The 7,107-nt window shown below is 39.4% G+C and overlaps 1 pseudogene; it reads right to left on the bottom strand.

Annotated features, from left to right (window-relative positions):
• Positions 1-766: 766 nt before the first annotated feature.
• LOC103192397 lies at positions 767-5,418 on the bottom strand (annotated as a pseudogene).
• Between the last annotated feature and the right edge of the window lie 1,689 nt (positions 5,419-7,107).

Raw genomic sequence — 7,107 nt, 5'->3', positions numbered from 1 at the left:
TTCCCAGCCCCATTCCATACTCTGCAGTTCTTGGGCTGACCACTGATTGATGTCAATGGGAAAACTCTCAGATAGAAACAAGAAACATGTTTTCTGGTTCTTCAAGATTCTGAATAGAATCTGAGCCAGTAATTAAACACGCTTAGCCCTAGTCTCATGAATACAGAGAAAGAAGGATCTCCTTGGGGCTGCAAGAATAACTACACTATTCCTCAAATCCCCAAACATAATGAAAAAGTCTCAAAAGCTTGTACCAAAAAAAAAAAAAAAAAAAAGGAAGCCTTGGTCCAGGGCATGTCAGGACAAGGAAGAGTGGTTGGTTGTCCTTTGTCTTTTTTCTATTCTTTCTTCACTAGGACAATACCTCAAGCTAACAAGGAGTTGGGAAGATACTGGGAACAGCTATTATCCAGGAATCAATAACAGCCCTCAAACCTCAGCAATTCATCAGTCATTTATTCAACACGTATTTGTTGATTGTCTGTATTGTGACATGCACTGTTGTTGGTTTTAGGGAAAAACTGGAAAGTGAAGTAAGTATATACCTTGCTCTCCTTAAATGTACAGTCAAGTAAGATGACAGATATTGAGGAAGTAACATGTGCCATTGAAGTTTAGAGAAGGGGGAGCTAACATTGTCTGAGAGCAGGAATGATCAGTGGAGACCTCCTAGAACAAATGATATATAAATTGAGAAATGGAAAAATACACATTAAACTAGGAAACAAAATAGGAGGACAATAGAGAAATTTATGACGCAGGTCCCTCAGGCAAAAGTTTCCAGTCTGACTGGGTTATCTAGAGAAAAGAGGCAAATAATTTATGATGAGGTTGAAAAGACATGCAGGAGCTAGACAGAGAGCCTTTTGGGATACAACAAGTTCTTTTTTGGGACAATAGAAAATTTATTTCTATTTTCTATTTATGTCTATTGTTATGATATTGCACAATTTCTGTTTGCAAAAATAATTCTCACTATAATTGTGATTTATAGATTGAGGAGAGCAAGAGTGGGTGTGGGAAGACCAATTAAGAGATTTGGTTTTATCAAGGTAACAGTGGTTGTTGGGCTAAACCATGGTAGATATAATGGAAATAATTGTAATAGGGCACATTCTGGAGATATTTAGAAGTTAGAAACAGAAGCTTTTGGTAAAAATTAGAGCATAAGAGTAGAGACAGGAGAGGGAATGATGTAGGCAGAACTCAGGAGTTTCTGTATTGAGTAACTAACTGGGTAGATGATGGTATTGTTTACTATGCAGGGGACATGAGAATGAATCAAGATTGTAATGAAAGATAATGCAATCTCTTTTTTTTGACATATTAAATTTTCTCTGTTTAAGTAACTGGTATGACTAGATCATGCCTGATAAAAACATTTTGGTCTGTTCCTTCTTCTGGCAGTCCATGATATACTCAATTTTCTTCACAACACCAAGATTCAAATGTTTAAATTCTTCTATGGTCTTCCTTATTCATTGTGCAGCTTTCATATGCATGCATATGAAGCTATTGAAAAACAATGGATTGGGTCAGGCACACCTAGTCTTCAAAGTGACAACTTGGATTTTCAACACTTAAAAGAAGATTTTGTAGCAGATTTGTCCAGTGCAGTATGCCCTTCAATTTCTCAACTGTTGTTTACATGGATGTTGATTTTGAGTCCAAGTAAAATAAAATCCTTGACAACTTCAATCTTTTCTCCAATTATCATGATGTTGCTTATTGCATCCAGTTCTGAGGATTTTTGTTTCCTTTATGTTGAAGTGTTTTAGAATTTAAACTCTAATACAGTGTTGATGATGGATCCAAGAAAACAAAATCCTTGACAATTTCAGTCTTTTCTCTGTTATTAATCCAGGTGTGAGGACTTTTGTTTTCTTGATGTTGAGTTGTAATCCATGCTGAAAGCTGGTCTTTGATTTTCATCAGTAAGTGCTCCAGGTCTTCTTCACTTTCAGCAAGCCAGGTTGTGTTATCTGCACATCTCAGGTGGTTAATGAATTTTGCTTCAATCCTGATGCCCCATTTTTACACATATTGTCCAGCTTCTTGGATTGTTATTCATGCAGCATCCCATTGTGCTGCTCAAATGACTATCTCCTGGTCTATGTACAGGTACTTCATGAGCACAATCAAATGTTCTGGTATTCCTATTTATCACAATGTCATCCATAATTTATTTTGATCTGCACAATTAAAAGCCTTTGCATAGAAAACAAAACACAGGTAAACATCTTTCCAGTATTGTTCTTCTGACATCTACAGTGATATCACTCATTCCACATCCTCTTCAGAATCCAGCTTGAATTTCTGGCAGTTTCCTGTCGAAGGACTGCTGCAATGTTTTTTTGTCTTGTTTTGTTTCATTATTTTCATCAAAACTTTACTTGTGTATGATATTAATGATATTGATAGATAATTTCCACATTCTATTGGATAATCTTTCTTTGGAATGGGCACAAATATTGATCTTTTCCATTATATAAGCCAAGTAACTCTCTTCCCAATTTCTTAGCATAAATAAGTGAACACTTCCAGCACTGCATCCATTTATTGAAACATCTCAATGAATATCCCTTCAACTCCTGGAATCTTGCTTTTCACCAGCGGCTCCAGTGGAGCTTGGACTTCTTCCTTCAATACCATTGGTTCTTTTGAATATATATATATATTTTTACTTAAATAATTTTATTGGAAAATCCAGTTAGGAACTTACGGTACTTTTCTTTCTTCTTGTTCTTTTTTTTCTAACTTGTGATTTGGGTGAAAGTTTACAGAGCAAATTCACTTTCCATACAGCAGTTTGCATATATATTGATTACAATTTATCCAATGCAACAGCTCCCTTCCCACTTCCTCCCTATAGTTACCTCTTCCCTATGTCCATCCCTCCATGCACTCCTGCCCCCAGAGCTGTCTCCCTGTGCATTCACAGCCCTTCTATTCTTCCATGATTGTTCTCTCCAAGGAGGGTATCTACCTCAGGTAAATGTTCAACTCATATGCTTGCCCTTTGTTTGGCTGGAAGCCACAGGTGTGGGTTCAATTCTAGACCTGAAGGACAGCTAGGGCCCATAGTCTCAGTGGTTCTACCAGGTTCTATCAGACCAGCAAACCTGTCTTCCCCCCCTCTTTTTTTCCAAATGATTTTGAGTTTTGTTCCATATTGTTCTCCCTCTCTATCCAGGATCTCCTACATAGATCCCACTCTGAGTGATTGACAGTGGTAGCCAAGCACCATGTAGTTTATCTGGTCTCATAGCTATTTTTATGGTTCTTTTCTTGTGTAGATAAGTGACAAGGCCTAGAGTTCCCACAACACCTACTAAGGCAGCCATAGCAACTATTGATTTAAAAGTGATGTCTTCAGTGGTCCTGTGTTCTTTATAGTCCCCAAGATCTCTGAGTGAATTACTGTCTGATAACAAGAAGTTGGCTCCTGGGAGGCTTATGGTTGCTTTCTGGTAGCTTTCTCTTCTTCAGTGGCCCCTGTCTCTCTCCTTCTCCTCCTAGATGGTCTAGGGCAAGTAACAGAAAACAGAGGGGAATCAGGAGAGACTTTGCAGATGAAGGCACTGCAGTGGAAGCACAACAGGCTAGAGAGTGCTTGGGTTCTTGAGACAGAGATCACTATCAAATCTCTGATAGTGATCAGGTTGAGTCACAGAAGAACCAACCTGATGGAAAGTGGTTTGGTAGTTATCCAGGTTGTATTCACAGCCATCCACAATAATATTCCACTGGGAGAGAGAGGCTGCGTCCATGGTGGCTGTTGCTCAACAGTCATCTATGACCAGCTTGATGTTGGGGTCAGTCCTATTTAGGACTTTCACTTCCATGTAAATTAGATGGTGGAGGTATCTAAACAAAGGGTACTCATGGTCATCAAAAGGTTGTTGGTAAGAGTTATCTGGGTAGTTTTGCAGGATGAAAACAAGTAGACCTGGCTTCACTGAGCTACTGGAGGAAGAAGATTTTCAACATTGATGTTTATTAGCATGTTATTGGTGCTGTAATAGCACTTCACTGTCATTCTGAATTCACTCTCTCTGGAAATTTTGCTTGGAAGACTTTCCCAGAGAGCATGCATTTAATTTTCATAGATGATTTTGTCTTCCTTAAACTCATGTCTCATTCCACATCCATTCAGGGGTATGTGAAACCATACCAGCTCTTGAGACTGAGCTTTGAAGACAGGCACACAAGATGAGTCTCCCACTCTGAGGGTATCCAAGTCAAGGGCTAGTCTAGTTTGGTGGCTGTAGATCTCTAACTGCGTGAACCCATCTTATATACACAGTCATCTGTAACTACTCTAGAAAGTGGTGATTCACAGAGACATTCAGGATGAATTACCATGGAGATAGTCTCCAGAAGAAAATGAAAACCCAGCCTGAGTGATAAATAAAACTGATAGGATAGGTATGTTGTACATGTTTGTTTTAGAAAAGCTTTTACTGAAATGCAGTCTCAAGCCATTTGTTACTTCTGCATCAATCCCATTGTCCTGCAAGTGGCTCACATCAATGTCCCATTTTCAGTGCTCACAGCTTTTAATTTCCCAGGAAACTCCAGTATGGTAAAAGTCATATGTGTGGCATTACATGTCACAGGATCTATCATGCAAATCATTTGTGTCAAAAGTATGATTGTTTGCCCAGAAGATTCACATGTAAGTGTCAGAGGCACCATATAGAGATGACTTTTATCTTGCTTGTAGTGTGTCACTCCAGTAGCATTGAATTATACTTAGAGGATCATCTTGCCACTATCAATCAGGGCAGTATATCCTTGTTTTATGGCTTCCTCAAGGATCAAATTTCAGACTGGACCCTCACCAACCTTAAGGATCCATCCCAGCAGAGGAAGTCTTCCCATAATCTTTTCATCAAAGCTGGGCATAACCCTTGGAAAAGAAAAAGGCATGGAATCCTTCATGCAGTTTGTGGATCCTATAAGACATTTGGACAGACGCCTTTCTGGTTTCATAGCTGGACAGCTGATCTGATATGTGGTGGCTTTGTGTATTATAGTAGCATTGTTATCCATGACTCTGATGGTCATCTCGTACTCGTCATGCACTTTTCTGGTAGTTTCCATACAAGACACTCAGGGTGAGCTTTTCTGGGTCCAGGATATAAATACAGTTCATTATTTCAAGACCAAGGGAATCTACAGAAGTCACCATAGATACATGCCATTTGTTGGCACCAAAGTCTCTTGGTAATGCCACTATCATTTCATCTTCATGGTAAAAGACAGAGCCTGGGAAAGTAGAATTCTCCAATTGAGTAGCACCACTGAGTTCTCTGTAGTTATTTGGAGGAAGAAGAGAGAGAGAGTGACATGTAACCTCTCAAGTCTCCAGAGAACCAGTTTTGGTGATGCCTGGAATTTGCTTTTCACTTTCATGCCATGGCAAAAGGCACCACCATATCAACAAGGTCAATACCATTGGTTCTTGATCATAGGTTACCTCATGAAATATTTGAACTTTGACCAATTCTTTTTGGTACAGTGACTCTGTATATCCTTCTTTCTTCTTTTTATGCTTCTTTCATTGCTCAATATTTTCCCCCTACAATCCTAGAGGAAGACCTCAGGGCCTCAGGCAGTCAGCTGCCACACCCAAGACTGGCAGTTCAAACCCACCAGCTGCTCCCACCAGGTAGCCGGGCCTTCTCTTTTTAGGAGCTCTGATAGCATACTGCCTAAGGCACTTGACTGCTAGCCAGAAGGCTGGGGGTTCAAAACCCACCAGCCACTCCTTGGAAGGAAGATGGGGCAATCTACTTCCGTACTGATACTGCCTAAGAAACCCAAGGAGGGGTCGCTATGAGTTGGGTCGACTTGACGGCACCTACTACAAACTGATAGATGAGTAGGACCTCAGCAGTGAACAATTAGCAACTTAGTCTAATACCCACATAGGACTACCATGAATTAATCTGATGCATGCCTCCTTGTATTAGTTTTCTATTAGTGCATAACAAATTACCACTCATTAATAAGATTAAAATAACACAAATTTACTATATCACAGTTTCTATGGGTCAGAAGTCTGGGTAGAGATTAGGTTGGACAGTTGCTCATAGTCTAAACAAGTTGATATCAAGGTCATTAATGGGGACTGTGGTCTCATGGTGAGTTCAGGGTGCTCCTCCAGGGTCACTGGTTATTGGCAGAATTCAGTTCCTTGAGGTTGTAGGACTGAGATCTTTATTTTCTTTTTGGCTTCCATATCAACCAGGTATCAGTCTCAGCTCCTACACTCTGCTCTCAGATTCTAGCCACATGGCCCTCTCACAATATATCAGCTTACTTCTTGAAAGCCAGCAGGAGAATCTATCCTAAGTCTTCTAAGAAAGATTCTTATATAACATGACATCATCATGACTCCATATCCCATCCCATCATATCCACAGTTCCCATCTATACTGTAAGGAAGGGGAATATTCAGATTGTATGCATCAGGGAGTGAAATGTAAGTCATATCAGAATTCTTCCTATCACATTGCCTATCATTTTATCACAATTTATTTTCATTTATGCAGTTACTATGCTCCTAAGATTGTTCAAATTTCCAAAATTGCAATAAACCAGAATAACATGCCAGATTATTTAGATAAATCTACAGTCTTCATGCCACAGTAAAAAAAAATTAAAAAACATCATTAACAAAGGCTTATTCTAAAAGATGATTCCTTAGTCAGGAGATAATTCTGTGTCTGTTTAATTTGTCTGGGTTTTGTGTAAATTAGAAATGTGCCCTGCCCGCCAAGACACTCAGCCTCCATCAGCCTCCATTCTTCTCCTTGTTTGAACATTCATGTGCATATTACAGTCTAAATGTCTGTGAATGGAGTTCCTGTCTACTACACAGCAAAAGGCTCTGCACTGGGATCTAGAAGAATGAGCTCTGCCGCTTTCCAGTATGTGACTGAGCCAAGCCACTACATATTTCTAAAGCACAGATTACTCATCTGTAAAAAAGGAATACTTATTACTTCCCTGCCTAATAGATTATTTTATGGATCAAATGAAGCAACGTATTTGAATGGTTTCTCAAAGCTACTTCATTGTTAGCTGTTGTCCAGTCAG

This window comes from Orycteropus afer, unplaced genomic scaffold, assembly GCF_000298275.1.
Source record: "Orycteropus afer afer isolate SDZICR_OR568_19922 unplaced genomic scaffold, OryAfe1.0 scaffold00027, whole genome shotgun sequence".
Classification (NCBI taxonomy): Eukaryota; Metazoa; Chordata; class Mammalia; order Tubulidentata; family Orycteropodidae; genus Orycteropus; species Orycteropus afer.
The sequence above is the reverse complement of the archived record's forward strand: the minus strand, read 5'-3'. Positions and strand labels throughout refer to the sequence as shown.